Here is a 25,232-nt window from a genome sequence, read left to right as displayed (position 1 = left end):
GTGGCTTGCGTGTTCATGAGGCTGTCACATTTGCAGAAATGGGGAATCTGTGAGTACTCTTCTGTGGAAGGTTACACACAAGTGAGCTGCTTTCTTCCTGGCTAGCTGCTTTGAATCCCATGGCAAGGCAGGAAGAAGAGACACAGAGATGCTCACGCTCATCCAGGGGAACCATTGCCTTATGCTGAGGTGAACCCCAGAGCTGCCTTAGCAGAGGACCACAAGCTGGGGTGTCCTGCCAAGCTGCAGCCTGCATTATACAGGGTGAGCGCTGAGCAGATGTGATACTGAGAAACCTGAGATACCAGGAGCAGATGTTTGTGAACACAGAGGTGAGGAGGTAGTGTAATGTTTGAGATTTCATGGTCGTGGCCAGCAGGATTTCACAAAAAGTGTATCCCTTATTCCAGCCCCAGAAAACCAACTATGACAGAGCACCACTTTATACTGTTCTTGTGATGAGACACACATTCCATTCCTCTCTCAAACACGTATGTTTTAAGGCCTTTAATTCTTTAAACACACTGTGTTTCTAGGAAGATAATAAGGAAAGTATGCATGGGAGAATACAGCTCACAGTTGGGACAATAAAGGCAGTGGGAAGCGTACAGTGCCCTTTATTGCATAGCAAAAAAACAATAGCTTTGAAAACAGGAGAGTGTGGAATGCCTGAACTGGATCAGAGAGAACTGCTAAAAGCTTGGTTCAGCCAATGACCTGCGAACTGAAAGGATTTGTCTTCCTCTCCACCTCCCTTATCTCTTGCCAACACAGAGTAAGTTCTGTGGGACAAAGATTTTCCCTTACTAGCTACCACAATAAAGTCCAAATGTTGCTAGCAAGTCCTGCCCTATAGGCCTTCCTAAGGGTCTTCAGCTCAGCTATGTAAGCTCACTGGGGAAAAGCAGAGAATTGCTTTTTAGAAAAGCACTGATGTATTTCACATGCTGCTTTTATCAAGGCTTCTATTACCTCTTCAGGTAGTTTGTCCCAATTACATTCTGCTATCACAACACTGAATTTAGGTGATGAGACTGAATTACTCAATTTGATGTGTTTAACACAGATAATAGAAACCTGTTTTAAGAAAATGCAGTGTTAGGATTTGAAGAGCTGAAATGTTAGGTGATTCAAATAAAAGAGGCCTTTATTGTCGATGATTTTCTCCTCAGAGGCTTCCTCCTACACAGACAGTATGAGTATTCCTTTCTCTTTGCAGCACAGCACAATAATACACAGTAGTTCTGGCATGCTTGTCTGCTATGAAATTAAGCAACTTCAGTCCTATTTTTAGACATGCTGTTAGATAGTCTTTTTGGAATATACAGAAAAAGTGAAGATGGTGAGGTAAGGTTCATGGGATAAATTCTAACCGTTTTTCTCAGTTTAAACATCTCCAATGCCTACAGCTGAACCAAGCCAACGCATATGAGAGTTTGAGATTTGGCCTGGCACCTTCAAGAAAATTCTTAGTGTAAGTTCACTTCTCCCACAGATTTTTTTCTTCTCAGCTGCCTGTTTGGTAAGCATAGTGCAATAATTTACAACTAAAGGCCAGGCTGGAGCAAGCAAAACACTCACTTCTTTCTGTCTACATCTTTTTTTTCCTTCTTTTATATCACCTGTCATCAGAGAACCCAGGAATTTATAGCGGTCTTCTGCCAATTAAAATGGCAAAGTCAAAATAAGGGATGGAACAGTGAATCCACAGGTTTGACAGCAGTATTTACCAATGAGACCAAGGATAGATACGGGAAACTGAAATGTACACTGAAAGTAATGGAGGAAGGGATGTGAAAATTAAACATTACTGCTATTCTTAAAAATCAAATGCATTGGTGGGAGAAAACTTTTGTACTTGGGCAAGATAAGAGAAACAATTCTTGCTCTACAAATGGAAGACATGAGAATCTAGCTGTGTAGCTGCAGTCATTGTTTTCTCTGGACAGGTCAGCAGCAGGGAACTTTGACAGAGGAGTGGAAGTAAGATCATCAAGACGATGTGTTCATCTGAAAAGACTGTGCCTCCTGGAGTCATGTGAGTAACCAAGAACTGTAGCTGTTACAATAAGTAAAAACTGTCTAGCTTAAGGACTGAGAAAGCTTGAAATCACAAATTTTAGTATTCTATAAAACAAAGACTTAATATTTATTTTTAGAAACATCTCATGTGTTTTGCAGGCTTTTCCATGTTGCAAAAATACTACCTTTTCTCTGCTATTTATCACCAGGCTTTTCTGTTTAGACTATAAACTGCTTGGGGCAGGAAGTGTCTTTTACTGTCTCCTTGCACATCAACGCCTGAATCACAGCTAGAAGCCTCTAGGCTCTGCCATAATGTAAATACTAACTAATGATAGCGCAGAGGACTTAGCCCCCACTCCATTTGGAGGCTTGCCAGTCTGCAGGGTTTGTTACAGCAGTACACTTGCGTGCAGTGAAAAGTGACAAACTTTGTTGGTGAAGGATATTCGTAGGTCTAACAAGGAGAGGAAACACCCGCCTCTAGAGACAGAGGCTTATGTCTCTCCATGGATAAACACAGCAAAGATTGACTCATGCTGCCATAACCCCCTTGTGCAATTTGTATATTGGCCTTATATGTGTGTGTGAGGCAAAAAGACAAATATTTGGTTAGCAAAACAACACATGGATAATCAAAAATGATTAAGCAGCTTTACCTCGCAAAACCCTGGAGCAGGTAAGCTGCTGCTCTTCCCCTACAACAGGCATAGCCATTCCTGTAAGGAGAGCTTTCCTATGTTTATTTTATCTGTGGTGGAATAACAAGCTTATTTGGTTAAATGTTATGAGAGTAAAAATAAAAATAAGAAAGAAAGCCCAACAACCCATAATGTGGCAAGGGAGGAGGAATATACTGTGGTGCAAAAAACAGGCTCATTTTCTACAAGAAGGTTTTGTCAAGTGTGTTGCATAAGGAGATTACAGCCCTGAGTCACAACCACAGCTAAAGGTTTTAATTGTTTTTGTGACAACCTCTGCCATTAGCGTGTTACTGAGCTGCATCACAACAGCCCCTCTTACACCTTTGTGAAGAAGTTCCAAAGCCCATGATATTTTTCAGAGCTGTTAACCCACATGACTTCATTCCTGCAAGCCCTGTATTCTTCTTGTTTTAAATAAAGCAAAAGAAGTTTGACAGATTAATCATCTATTCACGTTACACTCTGTACTTTTGGATTTGTTTGATATCACACAGCTATAGAAGTGAGTGAGTCCAGGTTCTGCTTGTGCACACCCTAAGTAAGACCTGTACTGCATTTCAGTGTTTTGGCAGTGTAGTTATGTTGATTAGCATAATGGAAAAAAACTCCTCACACCTCTGTATGCCATACTTCTGCCAGCAAAACTCTGTGCCAGTTTTAATGGCAAAAGGAAGAAAACAAAAACAAAAAAACACAGTTCCTTCCTGATGCAGCTTGTTCTTTGTGGAGAGATTTTACCATCATTTCTTGCACTGTTCTGTGGGAGGCCTCACTTCTGGTTCTGCAACCCTGCTTCCACATCTGCATGTGCAATGCCCTAGAAGTGGGGTGACCACATACATTGCTCAAACAATTCATTATGTCTCTCATCACATACCTAACAAGAAGGCTGTACTATGATCAGCAGGGCTGGCTGGATAATCCACATCCCTTTCCATGGGAGGAGCAGGACCACAGAGACCACTGGCTCCCACATCCGCGTTCTTCTCAAGATTCATCTGCACATCTGAGGCAGCTGTGTCCTTCCATTGCGTGTGGTGTGACCTTGGAGGAACTACTGCCATCTTCCACTTGTAAAATACCCATGAAGTTTCTTTGCCCTAAGCATTCTTGTGCATGTGTCTTGTAGCTCTTAGGTAGAAATCTCTGGGAAGAGCCTGAATGGATGAACATCTCTGCTTTAGAAGAGCTGCTAGAACCGCGTAGTAGATAGATGCGGAAGGAGCTGGCTTTCACAGTTTTCTGAAAGTCCAGATAGGAGGAAATAACTCTTCTAGCGTAAATTATATATATACATATATAAATATTCTGGGAAATATCTATGATTACAGTATGTTTTACTTGCTGTAACCTGTAGTGTAGCATCAGTTAGTTCGACCAGTGTAAAACAGACTGGGTCAACTTATATTAATAGAGAATGAGTCTAAATGCATCCAATTGGCACTGCCTATTGAATTCTTTCATAGGAGGTAGAATTCTGCAAGCACTACCTCCTGGCCTCACCATGTGCTCCTGCTCAGCGAGTCAGGCTCTTGGAGGCCAGGTCCATGAAAAACCTGCAGGCAGTCTAAAGAAAGCTTATAACATTGTTGTGAATATTTAAAAACTCAGAACTTTCTTCTGCAGAAAGCTGGCTCAACTATCAGTCACTTATCATCGCTACAATGATAATAAGAGGAAGAAACTTATATTCACAAATCAATCATTCTAGCTTTTGATGAATTGAGAATTAATCTGCAGAAAAAAAAGCAAACACAGATCTTTTGTTCCTTCCTATTCAAAGCCCTTTGAAATCAGTGTCTCCCCTGTCAGTGAGTTTTGGATGAAGTTCTCATTCCGCCTTCCTTTTCACTGTCCCTGCAGTACCATGAAAATTCAAGCTGTTTCTCTTTACTTCCTTCCTCTTCATAAAATGTCTAATAATCAGCCATCTGGTGTCCAAGATGCCTTGAGTATTAGGGCATTTCCTTTATCCAGGGGAGGTTTTTGAGAAGAAAGATAAATGCGTTCATGACCTACCCCTGCTGCCTGCTGATTAGGGTCTGGCATTTTTTCTTTGTTCACAAGGATTATTGTAACACTAAGTTGTTTAGTAGAGAAGCATATTTACAGGGAGAGTCCTAGTTTCCACTGTAACAGCTTTTATGACATTACTTGCATATTCTTAATTAGAATTATATATAACAGTATAATAGCTGTAATGTATGTTAAAGACCAAATGGAATTTTGAAGGGAAAAGGAAAAGAGATCTATAGAAAGTGTTGTGCCTAAGCAACTGCATTCTTATTCTTTCTCACTTCAATTCTGTCTCACACTGGCACCTTATTTTTAACAACTAACTAAAAAACTTAGCCCCTTTCTTTCCTTCTGCATAGCAGACTAGTAGCCAGAGACCCAACGCTGCAATACAAACTGTGTACGGGGCTCTATTCAAGTCAGTGATTGTCACTGGGAAGCAAGGGTTCTGCACACCATGCTGTATACAGTGGGGACAGGTCTCAAGGTAGACAATGGACTGAGATTTGAGTGTAAGAGGAAAATACTGAAGGTCACATAGAAACCATGAAAAAGCATCCACTGGACCTTTGCATTAAAAAAAAAGCCTAGAGAGTGGGGATGGGTCAGACTAAGATAAAAATAAAAGCAGTATAAATAAACTGCCATCTTAACTAGAATGAAAACAACTTCTTGCTTTATTCTATGTTGATTTGTAGGACAAATGCTTGATGTGAAGGAGTATTATGTCTTAATTTGTGAGCCCCTGGGAGTTGCAAATTATTTGTTGTCTTGACTGTGGTAGCATGAAGAAAAGCCAGCAAGGTGCTGTTCATATTCACGGACTGATACTCCTTTCCCATTAGGGTGCAGACACTGAATGTTTGTACTAAGATTCTTCACCTGGTGGAATGCTTATGAATACTAAACAGTTTGGTCAAATGGTAATTTGTGAGGAGAAGTGAAAAAACACATCCTTAAAAAATCACTTTGAACTGTTGCTGTACACATTTGTTCTCAGTAAACAAACATTTATATATATTTCTTTCTGTTTTGAAAGTCACTTTTAAGAGCATATACTAGCCAAATCCCTGCCAGAACTCTACATGCAGTTCAGACTTTGGATTACAGTAGTCATCCCGTATTTAAGCTACTTAGTGCATCCACAAATTAACCAGCCAACAGCATACATTAGCATGAGTTCAAGTAGTAAGATAGCCTAAACTTTCTACACAAGACTATGCAAAACTTCCTTTAAATGAAAACATGTGGCTTAGTGTAAAGACCCAAAGCTACGTGCATATGCTTAACTTTCCAACCAGCAAACAGTCCCTACCCAAACTACTCACCTAGCACAATGTACATGCAGATACATATTTTTCTGATGATGCTACAGAAAATAGTGAAACATATATTCTGCATTCTACTTATACACAGTAAAACTCTTTCTAAAGTCCAGTAGTCATGTTTAAATGCTCTCCATTCTGCTTCTGTAGTTACCAGGTATGATATTCTTAAACATTTAATCATGATAGCAATAAAGACTCATATTACAGAGCAGTTCATACAAATAGAGGTAATTTAAAACCATACACACAGAAAGCTGAATTTTGATCCCTAGCTTTTTTTGATGCCAAAAAGTCTTTGTGCTGACTCTTTTACTAACCTTGATGCCTCACACATGTTTTTCTGCACCAGACATGAGCAGTGTTAATCAGTTATACTCATGGCTTTTAAGTACTTTGTGGTCTTGCTCCAGTGCTTGAAACATTTTAGGAAGGTGGAGTGAGTAAGGTCTAGACAATCTGAAATCCTGGGCTGTAAAACGGAAAGGTACGGTGTTATGTGATAGCTCCTGTTATTGGCCCTGTCTCGGGGAAAACCTTTAAACATAAGTTGTCCTGATAAAGTCAGGCTTGGAGGTACACTTCTGTGTCTAGCTGAATCAGGGCACATACATAACAAAGTGACTGAAAAATCCAGGTCTGAACAGACTTCATTTTGCTGTGGTCAAGCTTTTACTCCCCAACTGCAAATTCTGTAGCTTTGTTCTGCATGGCGTGGGCACACTGCAGTTCCACTGCAATCTCACTGCTGCTGTTCTTTTGCCTGCTTCCCAGCAGAGAAGAGTGTAGCCTGCTGATGCAGTTTGTGCAGATACCTGGGATGGCTGGCAAAAAAATCTCTTTAGACACAAAGTGCTAGAAAGCACAGCCCATCTCGCTACCCCATTTCTGTCAGTAATGTGATAGGGCTCAGATGCCCCAGTTCTGCACAAACGCAAACTCTAATCTTGCTAATAACTTCTGGAGAGAGAAAGGTCCTGTATAGTGCTTGTCAGCATTTGAATTCCATCTCTCAGTTTTCTGCTAACTCTTCTTCCTCAATCTGCATCACAGTCATCAACTAATGCAGTCACAATGTCTCTGGAAAAGGCTTGCCCCAGAAGCAAGACGAGCAGAACGTAAATGTCAGCAGGAACTGAGCCAAATTTTGAAGATTCTGGCTCTCACCTCACAGCATCAAATAGGAAACTGTCTGCATTCATGGCAAATGAATGTACAGGAAGGATCAAAATAAACCCCTACCACTTTCTCTCATATCTGAGCCTAGTTTTTCCTGATCCAGCAGCTCACAAGTTCATTTACCTTTGTTCTCACTGCAAGACTGAAGAATTAATCCAACTGAGAAATAATCAGCTACTGCCTGCTTCTGCAGTTCACGAGGTAAAAGTCCCCATTGTTTTCTGATGGGGAATACCTCCTGAGGAGGCCTCAACACTGGATCACAATAGGGGCGGAGATCCCAGTGCAGGAAAGTATTTTTCTTCAAAATGTTGCATAGGCACAGCGTTGATTTTAAGTCCATATTTAAGTGCCATAGCAGTTCATATGACAGAAGCACTTACGCTGAAGTCAAGTTAGTACTTGATTTTAATTGCTACTGCACAGGCTTTGCCTAAGCATACTTTAAGGTGCTAACTTGAAACAGAATGCATATCAGCCCAGGGTAAAGTGTTTTGCTAAACGAGAGCTTAAGGATTTTCCAACCTTAATGATTCTATGATGCTATGATTTCATCACTCTGGATAGTCTCCATTACAGGAAGAAGGGCAGTAGAAGCCCGGCTTCTGACATTGGAATGATCCCCCTGCACCACAAACTGTGGGTTATTTTCATTAAGACAAAAGAGCGAGTTGAAAAAGCTAATACTTCTTTCTTATTGCACTGAACTTTTCCGTGTGTCTGTAAGTAGCTGTGTAGGTCTAATTTAAACCAGAGGGTAAACTCCCCTTGATTTTAGTTAGCTTGTGATCAAGTTCAGAGCAGATGCCATGAGGCTAAATGACCTGTTTGTCTGAAAAGGCAGGAATTCTAACTGCAGGTCCTGAAATTGGTGCTACTCTATTTTCTGAGCATAGTAAGGGGAGAAGTAAATCTCTATGAAGGCAAAAGTTTGTAAATCTGTAAGAAACAAAAACAATTAAAAAAAAACATGGAAAAGAATTAAGAAAATTAAGAAAACAAAGCTTTTCTGCATCTCTCACATGGTAGATCCTACAGTAGCTTTGACACAGTCATCAGAAGGAAAGAAACAATGAAGTTACAGTCTTAGCCTTAGCTTGATCATCATGAAGAGGCATTCAGAAAGTTAGATCTGTGTGTACTTGGGAATGACCACTAGTTTACACGGCCTTTTTCTCTCTGGAATGCTGTCTCTCATCACTAATAGCAGCCTCCCAGTGTCACAGCACTGATAGCGGCCCCCCAGTGTCAGGAAATAATACTAACACATCCTCTTTGCAAAGTTATCTGAAAAAGCAGAGAGGAATTTTTTTTCTGACTGCAGTAGAGTGACACCAGCCCTATAAAAGCCATCTGCATGCCAGTCCTCCTTCCTTCCTTGCTTTTAATTTCAGTTTGGTTTATGGCCAATATATTTCCAAACACTCCACAAGAGATTCTGAGTTGACAGCTTTTACAGTTTCTGGTCATTTGTATTACATTAATGCAACAGGTTTGCAACAGTCTCATCCTATAATTTATATAATCCTATATAATTTACCAGCAAAACTGGAGTAGCTAAAAGTATAACACTTAGCTATGAGGGGAAATTGGCAGAGCAGAGTACGATAAAGCAAATAGGTCAGCTACCCAAACTAAAGAACTGATGGATTAGCATGGTATCTGACAGCTCAGGTGCTCATGTTTCCACCATTTGATGCAATTTCTGTTTATTTTTTGCTCAAGTGAGCTCCCCTCTTCCCTATTAATAAACTTGTAGTTTTAGGGAAAGGGAATGTTGGCATGAAGCAGCACATTGTGCTTCTTTCCCATGGGAAAGTCCTGTTCAATAAAAGTTGGAAACTACTTTCAAAGGCAAGATTCATCCTGGTAGATCTATCTGTTCTTCAAGCCAGAATATGTTTCTTATGCCACAAAACACTAGCAAGGGCAATATTGTGAAACTTTAGGCAGTGCGAGGGAAGAGCCCCTAACTGTAGCCTATGATTCACTGGGAGGATGTGTTTCCAGTACTTTGGCTTCCAGTCAGTATAATAATGATTTCAGAAACCATTTCAAAGGGAATGATGACCCTGTGGTTGAGACACTGAGACTGGGGCAGTCTAGTTCAGTTCTTAGATCTTTCAGAAAGCATAGCTCTGGGCAAATAATCTAATCTGTTAGCTTCCCCATGAAGTAGAGAAGACAGTGTTTCCTCTCTCTGATACCTATATTTAAACTATATAGAGCACTTAAGATTTAAAATTACAAGGATGAAAAGGATAGGTTTGATCTATGCCCATGCTTCCCAGAATCCCTTTCAATAGATCAGATTTTGCCAATTACAATGGTGCAATAAAAACAATTCCCTTGGTTTAGTGGATTTACTCCAAATATTCACTGAGCTAAATCAATTCAGAGCTGAAAATACTAGGTCTGAATTTGTTTCTTTTTTGATGGGATTGTGGACATAGCTGTTCCAAAAAAAATGTCTCCAGATTCCATCTATCCATGAATGTCTTTTCAGTTTCAGCCTGCAAGTTCTGTAGCTCTGTACCATCTCTGAGATTTCCAAACTCCTCCAAATTCAAAAGCTCTGTTCGATAATATTGGGTATATTTTACCAAAACATGAAAACAAAAAGACAGTACCCCCTTGAATGTAATTTGCCCTGAGCAATTCACTTTTAAAATAGGAAATCTGAAATGTCAAAATCACAAGCATACAAATACTTCCATGAAGGATAATCAGGATATTAGACTTGCTAGTAATTTTATGTAGGCGTTCAAACTGTGAAGGAACCTAGATGGTCCTTTTCCATTCTGTAGTTCTGTTATAAAGCTATACATCTATAGAGTTTCAGCACTTGTTGGCTCTCCTAGATGTCTTCAAAATAGCAGCTATGCTGTGAAGGTAGGAATTTTAGCAAATCATTTTCTCTATTTCTTCTACACCCTGACCCCTCTTATACCCTTCAAACTGGAAGTTTCACAGGCAGAAAGGTTGCTACAGAAGTATTCCCAGCTCTGCTTATCAGCCTTGGCCCATCTCAAAAACAACAGAACTGGAGCTGCACATGTCTTTCTGCTCACATCTTTCCCTCTCTCACATGCCCTAGAGCTGCACAATATGGGAACTGTTTAGAATATCATAGTGGAGTTTTGCCTACAGCAGATACAGCCATCTGCAAAGAATTCACATTTCAAGACATGCTGGTTCCTATGTATTTGAAAATCACAACTAGTCAGCAGGACTGGATGCAGTCTGCATTGCTAAACGCTTGGGTGCACTCATATAATTGCATAATTCAATGTTGTGAACTCCCTCTTCTCAGACAATGTGTTTTAGATATTGACTGCACAGAAGGTCAGCTTGTGCTAGAAAAACAAACAGGCTGCTTTGCTTAGTACAGCAGTATAGGGAAAGCTGGGACTAGGCTATGAGAGTGGACATTTAGACTTGTTAATTGTTGTTACTGTGATGTGGTCAAAGCATTTCAACCTGACTTTTAGCAGTCCAGACTTATTGTTTTCTTTTTCTCAGTGATGTATAAAGGGACTAGTCAAGATTGGCCTCTAATTACATTAGTCATTATGCAGACAGTTCTCAGTCCAAACCACTGTGTAAGTGCATGAGATGTACTGGTAAGAGGTGCACTGTGCACCAGAGCATGGCACACAGATGCACAAACTTCTGTTCCATGTAGTACACTGCCTCTGCTTCTGAAAATACTAGGTAGGTCAAGGCAGCTTGTGAAATCCCTAATAATGTATTTATTGATTTTGGGCAAATTTCACAGAAGAGTGGAGATTTTACAGATAATTAAAACCCTACGTGTCTGGGGAAGATAATGTGATGAGAGTTCCAAGCCTCAGCATGAAGTTATTACTTACAGACACCGAAGAGTTCTCAAACATTCCCATAAGAGAAGCTACATTTGGAGGATACAGTTAGCCTCAAAATCCAAATTGCTTTTTTCCTCATGGAATCATCACATCTGAAAGTCCAAGTAATTGTAGTGAGCAACACAATAATTTAGAATTAGACTGGAACTGGATGTCTGTTCCCTTTTCTGCTTGTTCCTTCAATCAGGTCATCCAGGCTCTTGCAGTCAGCACAAAGCAACATCTCCAAAAGGAGTAACTTTCCTCCTGGAGAAGTAGTTGGGAATTAAAGATGGGGGAAGAAAAAGTAAATGTATGCATTAGCTGCTGAGCTGAGAAAAGAACTTGAGCTTCAGTTGCTATTCCTATAGCAAGCTCTCACCTCAGATAAAAAGCCTCTGGATAATCCTGAAAGCTGAGGCTAGAAAAGTAAAAGAAAGTAAGAAGAGACATGAGTACAAAACAGAAATCAGGAAAAGGTACGTGGGGTTTTCCTCCCACCTGGAGCCAATGAAAAAATGACTGTGCAACATTATGATCAGAAGTGTGGCTGCATCAGTGTCAGGGACTTGTCTTCCCTACAGAGTATTTCCAGGTTTCTAAGGCTTTAAATAAAGATGCGTGCATTTTTCTCTAAAGGGATGCAGTCAGAATGACACAGCCTTCTCTTACCGGGGACGTAAGAAAAACAGGAAAACAGTGCTTAATTAAGGTATAATTTATTTTCCTCTTCTACAGGGAGCTGTCACTGTTCTGTGAGGCAGATAAGGCAACACATTAGAAAGGCACATAAATTGTGCTGCCAGGGAAACCTGGCTTTTGTTCTTGTTTTGTTGCTTTCTTTAATCCTACGTACGTCATTCCAGCTGCTGGGGCATGATAGAAGCTTGTAAATAACGGACAGGCATAGCACTCAGCAAAGTAATCACAGTGCACATCTGCTGGACAGATAGAATCTTCAAAGGAATATATGCTTAGAGCCAATTACATGCAAAGAAATCGGAAAGGTAACAGATGTGTTAGGTATTCCCTTGATGGCAGGTATGGTGGTTAGGAGGGAGGGTGGAAATTCAAGCAGCATAGAAAGACAGACTGAAAAATAACAGTGTGTGGAGCCATGTGCACTTACATCTAAAGGGAAAAAAGAACCTCGGCAAATAATGAGAATTACCAGATCAGCAGTGGCAAATAATCTATTATTGATTATCTTCAGTGCTCAATTAAGCTACCTGGATTGGGGATGCTGTGAGAGTTTATAGCTGGAGGTGTGCCTGGTGTGTCAGGGTACCCAGTGTGTGTCCTACCGAGACGCAGGGCAGGTTTAGTAAGCATAACAGATCCCTGCAGTCTAGGGTGGACGCCTTATAGCCAGGTGCAGTCCAAGTACTAGCACTGCCTCCTCCGGTGTGCTTTAAAGAAGCAGAATCTCTAATACTAGACAATAGAGAGAAAAAGAGAATTCTTCCAATGAGCTCCTGGTAATAAAGACTGGTTTTAGACATAGCATGCTCTCCAGAGATCACAGTGTGGTATTAGGAGAGAAATGCAGTTCTGGATTGCTTTTTGGCTCTGTATGATACGTAGCTTTGGGCATATGTCACAGATAACGTCATAATCTGTTTGCAAACTGAAGCTGATCAAAACTTACCTGTTTCTTTCACCAGTTTTTGAACAGGTTGATTAGTTAATGAGGAGTAATTTATCGTGATAAATGATATTTAGAGGATCTTTTTTAGACATCCTAATACACTGGGCTCTAAGCTGACTTCAGAGATAAGTACTGTTCAAAGCCTTGCTGCAGCATGGAAGGAAAGCTGGTCTGCTGTTGTGGGTTACAGGCAGAACTGAAAGCAGACTACAGTGGGTTCATCTGGTAGCCTGGGCCCTCATCCTCGGGGAAGTGCTGTGTAATAGTAAAGTGGTTAAGGAACTGTTGATACTGAAACTCAGGAAAAAGCCTGCACTGGCTCATTCCCACATGACTCTGGGCGATCCCTTCTCATTATTAGCTGGGACCGTGATGGCAAGAACAGGAGTGTAGACAAGGTTATAGGAGAAGGCTCTGACATGGGCTGTTCTGGAGATTTGTGCTGGATGGCCAGAGCAGCTTCTTTCTATTCCTGAAAGCTGCAAAAAATGAGATGAAAGCAGTGTAGCACATTACAATTCCTACCCAAGCTTCACATGTGCATAGAAACAGTTGCGTGTAGGTCAGCTCTTTATACTAGTTTGGTATTTTTAAGTTATTTTGCAAAGTGGATAAAAAAATTGAATACATATCAACTCCGGCTGAGCTGGGCTGTGAGATATGATTCAGAAAGGTCCTACCTGGGGTGTCTCAGCTCCAGAAATAATGGCCCTTAGCACGCCGCTAAGGTTCACTGACTCAGCTGATGCCATATTAGGGTACGTAAATAAATATCATCCTAGATTTCAGGGAGCAGAGCATTTGACAGCCTGCCCAGCCTTCAGTCCATGGTGCAGGAGTGCTGGGCAAAGGCTGAGGTATCTCAGTAGGGATGTACGTGCACACACCCACATCAGCTCACATATGCAAGCAGGACATGCAAATTTGGGCTCTGGGAGTCCCAAGCGCAGAATGGATTCCACAACCACTTGTGGAAGCAGTCATCATCCCACACAGTAAGAACAAGCTCATAGAGAACTTGTGTATTAAGAGATGGAGAAACAAAAAACTGCTGGCAAGAGGAGACTGCCAGGGGCCTCCAGGAGACAGTTTTCTTATCTGAAGTTTGCACTCCAGTGACCCAAAATGGCCGCTTATCTGTAGCAACAATGGACTGATTTAAAAGTGCAAGAAAACTCAAAAGGGCTTATTGAGTTACTTAGCTAAATACTGTGCGGTAGTGTCATAAAGGGAGTAGATGATGAGCTCATAGCGGAAATGCAGTCCTTTACTGTCACTGGGAATCAAGGATTTTGTCTGCTGAGCTTAGATGGAGATTTGAACTATGGAAAAGTTTGGGACATGCAGGGCTGGGAACTTAACTCCCTCCTGCCTGGAATTTGCAGTGAAGGGTTTGACAGTTTCACGCAGCGTAGGGCTATTTAAGGATCCTGGGATAAAAATGTATGAATGCTTCTTCCCTGCAAGAAGAGCTGTAGAACAGATGCCAGCTGTCTGTGCAGGCTGCTGAACACAAAGTGTTGATGTTGCAGATAAGAGCAGTGCTTATTTCCCATTCCCTCTGGGCTTGATCCAGTGTCTCTTAAGTCTTCAAAAGGCTCCAAATCATCTCCAAACTGTTGCTCTTTCTGCTCAAAACAGACACAGTTCTTTGAGACACTGTGAGTGCCGCATGAAGAGCATCCTCCAGGAAGCTAGAGAGAGACACAGACACATTGAATTTCTTAGAAAACAAGGAAGTCCTGCTTCAAATCCTTACTGGAGGGAGCAGTTGGCAGCAAGAGGGGAAACAAGGTACCCTCTGTGATTCATTGCTGGTAAAGTGACTGTGATGTGTCCTGAGAAAGTCCTTCCTGGATGGATTATTTTGCTTTCTAATATGTTCAGATGTATGGGTAAGGAGTGTAGTCAGGACAATGTCCTACTTTCACTGTAACTTGAGGACGTGTTCTGAAAAGCAGTGAGTGTGAGTCCCTAAACCCCTAATACACCTCTGCAAACTTTATGAGAGCTTTTGGTTCTTGCTTTGTGGAACACAGGGGCAGAGGGGTGTCTGAGCTCCTGGCACGCAGGTGTCATGTACTGGAGAGGTGACAGCCCTCCTGCAGCTCATCTCCTCAGGCTGGCTCCTGCCTTGCTCAGGGTGGAGCTTGCCTGCAGCTGCTGAGGCTTCATCAGCTCTGGGAGAGGAGCAGCACGCGCTGCTTGGAGCAAGGCACCGCACCTTGGGGTGACACAGTGCTGAACAAACGGCCTGCCCGATAGCGCTGCACAATTCTGCATTTTCTCCTAGTCCTGGAAATGACTTAAGTAAGAAATCGGTTGGGCCAATGTGTTATTGCCATTGTTCTGGAGCGGAGCCTCTTAATCAGCTGAACCGAGTACCTTGGGTCTGTAAATCTCCCTTGCGCAGCGGCGTAGTCTGTCCGGTACTGGAGCTCCCTGGCACCGTGGCAGCGATGCCAGAGGGCCCTAAACGAAGCGCTTCGCTCCCGGACGCGGGGCGATCCCCGGCTCTAACTGCCAGGCTTTTGGCGCTCGGGTGCCCCCTGCAGCCCGCCCTGCCCCGGAGCAGCTCCCTTCCCTTCGGGCCGCCGGCAGCGGGAGAGGAGGGAGCAGAACCCTGCAGGGAGCAGCTGCCTTGGTACTTAAGTCGGCGCGGCGGTGGTGTCCGAGGCAGCCTTCTTCGAGACGGGGGCGTGTGCGTAGCGCAGTGGGTGAGGGTGGATGTGTGTCTTTCTCCCCTTTCTGTTCTGGGTTTCCTGTACCCTCCCCTGTGGATTCTGTAAAATACAGCTAAGAGGTCCTTGTGTCTGCTTTGAGCCATGTGCAGGAAGAACCAGCTTTATTTAAAAGGAAATAGATTAAAAGCAGCCCTCTTGCAGCTACTGGAATACCAGCAGCGTTAATGAGCCGAAAGCCAGCCCTCTCCTGCTCCCTGTCCTCTTGCACCTCGAGTCCAAGTGCTGCTTCACACACAGGTCATACATACAGTGCAGGCAAATGCAGTGTGCTCTCCCCACATCCAGTCACTGCGCCTAAACAAGCCTCTCATCTCATGTGGACTTATTACTTCTGAATGTGAATGTTCTTCACTGTGTCACGCATTTATTTATGGTTTTGCCCACGGGAGCCTCAGTCAGGAACTGATTCTCCCCTGCTTGAGACACCAGCAAATACAGATAGAGACAGACCTAGAATAAGATAGTGGTCCTCACAGTTACACTGTATATGTTTGTGTGTCTGTGTGTATTTATATATATAAGTATATAAATAAAGTAGATGTACATATACTTTTGTATAACAACATCAGGAGGAAGAGATCCAGGACACAGATGAAGTAAATTAGCAGTGGTCTCAACTGACTCGCTGTGTAATTGTCAAGTCTACTTTTTTTCTCAGCGTTGATTGTGAGGCCGTACAGTTTTTCCTGTTGTGGGCATGATTAAAACATACATCTTCCACATAATTTGGAGCAGTCGTGCAGAAGGGAATGGTGCTACCCATTGGATCCTCCTGACAGCTGACGTGTGGCTGTAACAGGGGGTGACCTCAGACCATCTTCTCTGTGCGGTTACAATCTTGAAGGGTTGGTTGCTCTCATGTCCTGATGAAATGTTTTTCCAGGTGGCTGTTTTAGTGGTTTGAGTCTTATCACTGGAATCCCATGCTGTAACATATTCTCTGTTGGAGAACTTTGATTTCAGATCTCTCCCTTTGTTTCCTGCTGTTGAAGATGACTTATTTTAAAACACAGCTATTCTGAAATCATTGCTAATTTCCTGTGTAAGTGATATTTCACTTTCCTCAAAGGTACAGTTGCAAATGGAAGTCAGCTTTGATGTTTTTGGCACAGCCTTGCTTGCAGCCCCTGATGTGTAGGTCGTAGCATCTCTGCCAGGAAAATAAGCTCTTTAGGGTGACTGCTACTTGAGCACAGGTGTTGTGGGAGCTCAGATGAAGAGGATGAGGATGAAGAGGAAGAGGATGTCTGACCCCTTGGGTCCAGCTCAGAGCTTTGAAGTCATTTCAGGCTGGTGGCCAGCTGTGAGTTCGCTCACGACTCAGTAAGTTCATTTGAAGTCTATTTCTAGCTGGCAGATGTGTCCTTCCACAAGCAGAATGGACACTTCTCATGCTGAGAACGGAGCCCCCAGTCCCTTCTTCCTCAGGAGTGGGGGCCATGGCACGAGAGTGCAGCCAGCTGGAGGTCCAGCCCCCAGCACACAGGATACTCCATGGAGGAGGTGATAGCACCCATAGGCAGGAATGGGAGATTGAGTCAAGCTAGCTTGTATGCTGAGGTAGTAGCTATGCTAGCACTGCATCAGGACATTTCTCCTTCCCAGGAGACAAACTGCAAGCCCTTTATCCACCCTGATGTAAATATTCTTCCTGAAGTGCTTTAAATACTGTCCTTGAGTTGGTGCCTCTGCTGAGCCTCAGTCTGAGCAAAACATTCCTACTTCTGTTAGAAGAGACCGTTGAAATAGCTCCCGCTGCTAGTGATGATTTCATAGGAGGTAAAGGTAAATAGGGAATAACAAACAAGACACAGGAAGGGCACCTTATGACGACGACGCATCCTAACACAGAAACTCTGAAATTAGGAGTGGTTATGTATGTGTCTCAAGGCAATTTCTGAGGGAGATCAGGCTCTCTATGGACGTGGCTCACCACAACTCTGTACTTGGCTTTGTGTACACACTGAGAATTCCCTTACAATGTCTTTGAACTCAGGTAGAGATGTAATCTTTTGCCACAACACTAAAAGTTGGCTCCTGTGACCAGAAACACTGTTGAATCCAAACAGTGGTGAGATAAATAACAATGCTGGGTTTATAGGGTAAGGTTTTCCTGCCTTCTCAGCTGGCACCCAAGAATGAGACAAGCTGTCTGTAGGGCTCGGCACCTCAGGGTGCACATCTGTACTCCTGGGCTCGTTTGCAGTGAGCACTGAGCTGTGGCTGCTGGCATCCTGTGGGTATGTGGAGCACATCCTCTCAGATGGACCAAAGCCACTAGTCAGTAAAAAGCAAAATAGCACCGTGGCAAGCTCGTTGCTGGGAGCAGAACCCAACAGGCAGCAAGAGGCCAGGTATTTCACTGTGAACTAAAACTTCAGGGCAGTTTTGCCATCCAGGAAGGCTGACCCTACTTAGCTGTGAGGAGATTTTGTGCCTTGTAATCCCCCACTGATCTGGATTACTTTTTTATTTAAAGAAACTGACCTCCAGCAGCTACACCAGGTCTCTCTGGCCAGAAAGCGAGTCCAGAGCACAAGTACAGAAACAAAAATTCTGACTTGGAAAAAATGAGGTGACCCATATTGGGCTTCAATTAAAAGGCCAAAGAAAACTCAAGGGCGTTATCTTATACAAATCTTAACATTTGACTAGTAGATTATGTCGTCTAACAGGTCCCATTAATTCTGTTTCTCAATTTATAAATTAAGGGGTGCCAATTAATCAGCATATTTGCTAAGCCATAGGGCATTCTTAAAATTCTGGTTTAATGTTACTAGCAGCCAGCTGCTTCCTTTCTTTTTTTTTAAGAAGGAATACAGACCTCCATAACACAAGCATTAGCCAGTGGCACAGAAAAAACTGTGTTTACTTGACACAGACTTTGTGTGTCTCTTTGGGTAAGTTCCCCAAATTCCGTGTATTTCAAACACACTTCAAAACTTCTCTGCCTACCAAAGATATGATGCAGAAGTGGGTGGTGCACAGATGCCTCCCTAATGAGGCCGTGGTAGTCATACTACACGCAGAAGTAATTGAAAGGTAAGAATATTAAAGGCACAGTAGGCATCATTTGCCCCGACTTTCAGTCCATGTCATGCCAGTCACTTGTGGTTCCCTCCCCCTGTAAATGCCACTCCAATGCATTTTCCTATACATTTTTCCCATGCTTTTGCTAATTGAAGCCCCTGTTCTCCTGAAAAAGTTGTGCTGATTCCCGCAGGTATTTCATGTGATGGTATAAAGTGAGGCAGTGCTCCTTCACAATCTTCATCTCAATAATGGTAACAAGCCCTAAAAGACATAGTCTTAAAATTTCAGTTTAGGCCACTGCCTAAAAATAGTCCTTGGACTTCATGTGGGCTAGGGACATGATTTCATCAGTGCTATTCCTGGAACTTCTTTCCTGTCCATGAGCACTGCCCGATTATAACCCTTCCTAAATGCATTTCCTTGAGGAGACCACTAGAAGATAAATGGTGGGTGTGATGTTGCAAGCCTGAGGTTGCTTTGTCAACAAGGAATAAGCTCTTTGTGTCCAAGCGTGGATGTGATAATCACTGAACAAAACACAGCATTACTGCTGCCAGTATTCCAAGCAACTGTGCATTCCTACCACACACTACCACTGTCTTCTATTAATTGCTCCTTCCTTATCAAGGCTGTAACGTAGCCTCGTGCCCGTAATTCTGGGAAACAACTGTGTGCATCCCTGCTGCCATATGAGGAAAATAGGCATTTGAAAATGTAGCCCTGTGATGAGTGAAGATAGTTCTTCCATTTTATGCCTCTGGGAATTATAAACCCACCCAAGATACTTTTTAGTAACAGCAAGGATAGGTTGCTTATGCTGTACTGGAGGTCAGCACCTCTACAAAGTTCAAGGGCTGTGGAGATGTGATAATTCTGAACAGAAGTTGATGTTCTGTCTTTATTGACCTTCTGCTTTGCTGTGCTGCTGTTTGGGATGGGTCCATCTAATCCTGATGGCATCTGTGTTCCACACAGACATCCTAGCATTAGGTCAGGTCAGAGTAGTGCCTGGCTTACTTCAGGTAAGATGTGAAAGAATTGATGACTTAACTAGTTACTAAAAATATATGTATCTTTTGACTTTTCTTGGATAGAAGCGAATATCCATGCACCCTTCCTCCCTCACCCACCCCGCTTCCTGGCCCCTTGTTTATCCCTGGAAAGAGTTTGAGACAAAAATCTTGAGTGATGGTATCCTTTAAAGAGCTGCAAGAACATTGTTCCTGTGCTATTGGAAAATTACATTGGTGGTACAGAGAATGGTGGTGGCAGAATGTGAGCTGTATTCTTGGTCTGCAGATCTGGCACTTGTGACTCAGCATCTCCTACGCACCTGCCTGGTCTCATGAGCTTGCAGTTAGTCTTTCAGTGTTTTCACTTTAAAGCCCCATTTCCTAGAGTAACATGGTTTCATGTAAACCTCAGCTTCCACTATAGTATCAAAAAATAAGAAAATTATTCATGACTTCAGATAAAAAAAGAATAAAATAAGCAGTGTGAGACCTACACAGGTATGGCTGTGCGGGTCCCAGCAGGTGGCAATAAAGAACATAATTGTATTTAAGGTCTTTTGAGTTAGCTTCATATCACTTTTCAGATGTTTGAATGCTTGCATTTAACAGCTCATGCATAAGGTAATGGGACAGAGTTAGGAACTGGGGCACCAAAAGAGGTTAAGGCTGCATCAAACAGGAAGATGGCTGCAGAGACAGAAGCGGACTCCAGTTACCTGAGCGCCAGCCTTAAATCCAGCTTTCCCACAGCTGCTTCCCTGGAAAATGAATTGCTAACTTTGTAGCAGTGAAGGATGCGATTTGCAGGAGAGTATAGGGGTGGTAAACAAAATGGAGCATTACATTGAAACAAAACCTCAGTTATTTAACAAAATGCCATCTATGTGTGACAGGAACAAAGTTTTTACAGAGCTGGGAGCCTGTAAAGTGCTGACTGATTTGCTTCATTGTGTTTGGGACAATTTCAGAATGCAATTCCTCAATACTTGCTGGAGGAACAGTTTTTCCGCTCTTCTTTAGGCTGGGAGCAAGACTATTCTTTCCCAGAAGTGATGAAAATGAGCATCTTTAGCTGGAACTTTCCTGATGCTTTCCAGCAAAAGGACTCTTGCAATACAGCCCCACTAAACAAAAGCATGATTGTTTGCAGGCCCAGGAAGAAGTACTGCTTGAGGATGACAAATGAGCAACATTAGAAGGAAGAAACAAAGTTTTGACAGATGCCAGTCTCCAGCCCCCATCAGGCTACCGTCATGCTCTGATGATTCATATGCAAAGTGTATCAAGAAAGGCCTATAAAGCTGTGCATAATTTGTGATTTCCTTCCTCTTCCTCCTCAAGGGCACCATTTCACAGCTGTAGTCTCTGAGAGTGTATTTCTGAAAGAGAGTTGTCCTGGAAGAGTTAACAGAAGTATATATTCAGGAAAGGAACTGAAGCCATGCATTTCTTTGGTTTTCAGGGACTGTTTGTGTTTCATGCATTGGTTCCTTCCAAATTGGGGCAGAGGAAACAAAAGAAGTCAGAGATTGTCTCCTAGCCTTAACAAAACCCTGTCATACTCCATTCTGCTCCTTGTGATGTATGCAAGCAGCTGGCCTCCTACAAGAAGACAGGACGCTAATGAATCAGAAAATCCCACAAAGCTCGTTGTCTTCCTCTAAAGCTGACAAATCCAGTCTGCAGTGGGATGCAAATGGTTGTTACGACGCAGAGTGGAGCTGCAGCAGTTTACCTTTAGACCCTGGGTAAACTGCAGATTCCCATCTAAACACAACCTTGTAGTTTTATTACTTGCTAAAGATCTACTTTCTTGACTCTGACCTCAGAATCTCTGCCTATATGTATAAACACAGGGAGGCCACTGGTGAATGTCCCTGTCTGCGGAGGTGAGCACGCACACTGGTCTGGGGAACAAACCCTGCAGCTGTCTGCCTAGTCCCCATCCAGAACTGCACTGCCTCGAGTTGTAATCGAAGCCGTGTAGCTGTGCACAGGGTCCTCTAGCAGCAGTAATGCAGACAGCAGTGGAGTTAGCAGGAAGCCACTGGGACGGGAGTGGGTTGCACTCTCTTGTGCTCCCTCATAAGCCTTCCTTTGCTGCACGTCCTCAAACTGTCAGAGAGCCTGGAATTCTTGCCCCTTCACCTGGTCTGTCTGGCAATTCCCTTGCTATCAGTACTGACTCACAACACCTTTTGAATAAAGCCAGTGTTGTAATCATTGTAACTACTAAAAACTTCAGTTTTACTCCAGTAAAGAAGTGCTTGAGGGAGTCATAAATAGACTCCAGGATCTCCCACTTTTTGGTCTTGTGGCAGCTGACACAAAACACATCTAATGAAGGAGAGCAGCAGATATTTACTAACAGTATAATGCACTATTTTTGGCTGCACTTCTCTTGCTTGTGAGCATTTTTTGCTTTTATAGAGCAGATAGCACCTTGAAGCTTGAGAACATACACCTCACCATCTCTTCAGAGAGAGCCAAGGGATGTACCTAGAAGGCAGTGGCTTTCGCAGATTCCATCCAAGAAGCTATTTCCATTTCAAACCGAGTAAGCAGTAGTGCACGTTATCCAGCAGAGAGCACTGTAGACTCAGAAAGGGTTCCAATATGGGGAGAAGTTGAATTCTCACAAATTGATCATAATTTTTTAACTGAAAGCCTTTTAGGACGAGTTCTTCTTCTTCCTTCTCCATGCCTTTTTTTTTTTTTTCTCCCGGCGAAGGAATACAGCAACAATTCAAACCAATCCCAGCTTCTCAAATGGTGTTAAATGGATCACAGTCAAGATCATATACGAAAGTAGAAACCCATCAGGATGCACGTAGGGTCAGATCTCTGTGTAGGCCTGCCAGACCCACTGTCTGAAGTGTGAGGGTCAGTGCAGAATCCCAAATATATCTTTAAAGAGCACGTGGCCTTAAAAATAACATACTCTTGGTACCTTGGTACCTCTTGGTTTTGGTACGTAAATAAATACAGATCGTGTTCTTAAAAATGACTCTGGAAATGTAACAACATTTTGCTCCTGTTGCTCTGAGATGAAATTCAGCTCTGGTTATTTGACTCTTGAAGTTGAGGTCTTAAGAACAAGCAATCACTGGTGTAAAATCACAAGATTAATCAATTTTGAAAGAGCAGAAGAAACCAAGTCAGCAGCAAAGCTACATCTGTGACTAGTGGAGTAAAATCTCTGTATCTGCCCCCATAGACTGACTTTAATGATCCATATTTGTATTTGATATTTGTTCTAAGAAGCAAAATAGGCTTGTGTTAAAGGTACTGTCCTACCACATCAGGAAGGAAAGTCATATTCTGAGGTTATCCTTGGGCTCCTTTTCTATGCCTCATTTATTTGCCTTTAAACAAGGGATTATGTTTTCTGTTCACAGCTTTGTCTCTTGTCAGCTTAGTTTAGGAGTTCCTTGGACTAGAGAGACTTGTTTTTTGAAGGCTTGTATGCTACTGCTTTGTAGTAATGAAGATTTAAATGTTTACTGATTTCCATAAACACTATTTTCGTTACATTTCTCCACACGTGCTGCTGACTTGCTTTTTGAGTATTGTATGGTTTGAGGTAATTTGTTATCTAAAATGCTGGTTAATTTCTGAATGGTAAGTAGGTAATACATCTGCTGTTGAAGCCAAGAACTGTTACATATTCAGGAAAAAAATAGCCTAGAAACACCCTCAACACCACGTTTCTAATATTACTAGACAGAACGGGTAGTAAAAAGAGGAAACCATTCTCTGTGTGTCACGTCGCACAAAGCGTTCTCACAGCTGTGTAGGAATCCTGGGTGAGGGGAATCTGGGGTCTGGTCCTGGCTTAGCTTTAAAGGAATTGCTTCTTGGGCAAAGAACTCCATAGGAAAAGGGTAATTTAAGAAGTTCTGCATCCACACAGATGAACATCTTGAATTAATTTCTTTTGGAGCATGTTGCCAGAAGAGCTCGTGAATTGAACTGCATATCCTCCTGCAGACAGAAACGGGCTTGGTTAAGTCAAGCCTTCCTGGTCTGATCTTGCAGATTAGCTGCAAAGAGACACTTCTGCACCAAGTATGAGGCTGTCTGCGCAATGTGTATTCCATGGCAGCAGTGAATATTAAGCCCACGGGGGTCGTTTCCTGATAATTAGTGGTTCAGGCCATCCGCCAGAAGATGTCACACTGAATGTGTTGGCTGAACGCCATCCTGGCAGCTCTTCACCAAACACAAACCTGTAAGCACGTCAGTGCACCTCCAGCCCCTCTAATGTCTCACAAGCCAGCAGGCACGGTAAATAAACCATGCATGGCCAAGTGGTCTTTGTACCTCCCCTGGAACACCGCAGTGAACGCCCACACAGCCACCACCTCTCTGGAAGTGGGAACCAGAGCTCAAGGACAGAGCTGTTCCCAGGCTCAGGAAACACTACCCCGTGGCCAGCTGGCCAGCTCTGAGTTACACCCAGACACGGTTAGCTGGAGTCACTCATACCCACGGCAATCCACGTGACATAGATTTTTCAAACTTCCTTTTCTTTACTGCACATTGTTCTTTGCTGTAATGATGACTCATTAGGATCTGGTCAATTGTTCATCAGATCACTCTTATGATGTACTCTGTTTAGCTAGATTTTAATTCATTGTGCACTGGAGTGTATTCAGAGAAGATCCCCCAGGCCATAGATAAAGCTCACTTATGATAGCACTGAGGTCAGAGAAGTAGCATTAGCAAACTGTACACCAAATCTAGTGCTTATTTACAGCGACAACAAAAAAAGGTGCCACTCACCTAACTTTTGTTTGTTCTCCTGAGTGTGCCAATTGTAGCAGCTACATTTGATTTATTGTTCTGAAAGAAAGAACAGTACCTTTCAAATCATTGTCAAGAAAATAGCTTGGTACATTAGAAATTCCCTCTCGATGCCATGCAGCCTGCAGCCCTTATAGAATGTTGCTGTTTTGTAGGTGTGTTGCTGAGGTTTGAGTGCAGGGGGCAGTTGCTCAGCTGCCCCGTTGCAGTGCCAGTGGCCTAACAGGAAACAGACTGGGACAGCAGCAAGCAGAAATCTCAGTCTTGTGACGTGCCACATCAGGGTCAAAGTTCTTCCCAAACTAGGTCTTCTCGTTACTGTTATCTGCAGTGGACCTTGGATTTTTTTTTCTTTCACCTGATACAATTAAGATGAAGCAATATTTCTTTTTAAAATCTTTTCCCTGGACGTGTTTCTCGTGCTGTGACCACGAGGAGCTAGTCAATAATTAATAATAACATCAGTGCATACCCTGGTGGCTCATTTAAACAGGCAAGCTGTGCAGGTAGACAGGAATATGTGCGTTTACACTGCAAATAGCATATGCCCATATATTTTTTCAAATACTTTTTACATCCTGGTATTTATTCTGGTATAAAATGATTTACAAATTGATGTAATGTCTTTTGGAAGCAGATTACGATAGCCTTCACAAAGAGTTACTTGTCTTTAGGAGCAAGAAGTAACAGAAGTAGCATCAGTAACATCTTAGTGGTTTAATTAGACTAGCATAATTAATGTGTTCTCACAGGTCATTGAGCTGATGAGCTTTTTGGATCGCCAGCAGGATTTCTGTGGCCTAACATAATTGAAATAGTAACAGAAAAGTCACAAAAAGAAGCAGTGAAGGACACCATGCGTACAAAAATTTATTTTAT

The 25,232-nt window shown here is 42.6% G+C and overlaps 1 long non-coding RNA gene across 1 annotated transcript in view; it reads left to right on the top strand.

Moving 5' to 3' along the window:
- The window catches only part of LOC110407558, a 33,694-nt gene that overhangs the window by 1,990 nt on the left and 6,472 nt on the right, over positions 1 to 25,232 (top strand). Inside the window, exon 2 of the long non-coding RNA XR_002443930.1 lies at positions 1,950 to 2,038. This is a non-coding gene — a long non-coding RNA (uncharacterized LOC110407558). The remainder of the gene's footprint in view (positions 1 to 1,949; positions 2,039 to 25,232) is intronic.

The sequence above is a fragment of the Numida meleagris genome, chromosome 18, assembly GCF_002078875.1.
Source record: "Numida meleagris isolate 19003 breed g44 Domestic line chromosome 18, NumMel1.0, whole genome shotgun sequence".
Lineage (NCBI taxonomy): Eukaryota > Metazoa > Chordata > Aves > Galliformes > Numididae > Numida > Numida meleagris.
This window is presented reverse-complemented; position numbering and strand designations above follow the sequence as displayed.